Source organism: Lottia gigantea, assembly GCF_000327385.1.
Source record: "Lottia gigantea unplaced genomic scaffold LOTGIsca_1515, whole genome shotgun sequence".
NCBI lineage: Eukaryota > Metazoa > Mollusca > Gastropoda > Lottiidae > Lottia > Lottia gigantea.
Window position 1 is genome coordinate 10,528 of NW_008707818.1, and position 1,517 is coordinate 12,044.

The following is a 1,517-nucleotide window of genomic DNA, read 5'->3' on the forward strand; positions in this document are numbered from 1 at the left end:
TTTACAATTTTCAGAAGTTTTATGTTAGATATATCAAATAAGGTGTTTTTCTTATACCATAGTCATACATAACTGGCTAATGTACTTTGTATGCTGAGTTAAATTGCTTTGGAAACAAGCCACATGGAATGAAAGTTATCCACATTTCAAAAAAGATCTAGGCTAAATGGCAAATTCGTTTTGTAGGTTCTTAATCAGACTATCTAACAGATACTGTATATTTGTGGGGGTACAGTGCGCAGCATTTTGACCTATTAAAAATCTTTTTCAAGAGAGATTCTGCAATCAATGTTGATCTTTTGTTAATTTATCGCCCATGATGGAAGGTGCCAATATGGAATTAAAATCCGTAGATCAAAATTTCGTCTTAAGTTTGGCAAAATCAAGAGAAAAAGTTGTATAGTAGTGGACTCCTCCAAAGTGAAGTACCATCAGGTGTTTCTGAAAGAGTAAGCAAGGTATGATATAGGTCCCCAAGTTCTATTAATGTCTTAATATCGGTGATTAGGTATGATCAAAGTAGTCTCAATAAACTATTCATTAAAACTCATTAGTCTAAGTGCGGAATTTCATAATAATATAAGAAGTTGAAATCTATGTCAAGTTGGATCAGGTCTTTTATGAAAGAAGAAAGAGATTTTGTATGTAGATCTAGAGTATTTGATTAATCATTATGTGATAAGAGAGGGTTGTGTTTAGGGGTTGAGTGAAATGAAAAAAGGTTCTCAATGATAAGGGTATTGATATTGTACGGTAGCTATAGAAGTGATTGGTAAACATACATTAGATAGGTCAATAATAACTGTATAGTATCAATATAGGTACAATATATCATAATAATAACCCTTTTAACTTAATTCATTAGAATTTTGTCAGTGCTATAGATAGCTGTCTGGCTATAATCATAAGTAAAACCTACTTTAAGGAAGTCTTGTTAGTCATTAATCTTAAGGTAAATTTTTTTAAACTTATTTTAAGTAATTTTTTTTTTAAATTCTTTTCCTGAGTGGGATTTGACATTTTTTTTTTTAAATATTTTATAATTTGAAATTGTTTTGACAAATCCTAAATCAATTTCGATGATTTGCTTTTAAGACAACAAAGTGAAGTAATCACATTTAGTCCAAATGAAACAATTTTTGGCTGAAAAAAATTGTGTCAGAAAATTATTTCATTATGTCTTCTTATTAGTGCTGGCATGATGTATCAGTGAATCGACGTCATGTATCGATACTTGGCGATACATTTTATTCCATGAAAAAGTGGGGATATTTATAAGTTGTTTTATAATAAAAAATTTTTTTCCACTGAAATTGTTAAAAACTTTTTACAAGACAGTGGACGCTAACCACTCTTATCAACTCCTATTAATATAATATAGAAACTTTGAAGATAAAATGTTAATTTAAATCCCATTACCCTATATCGTATATGTATCATATCGTGACCCTTGTATCGCGATGTGTATCGTATCGTGACCCTTGTATCGCGATGTGTATTGTATCGTGACCCTTGTA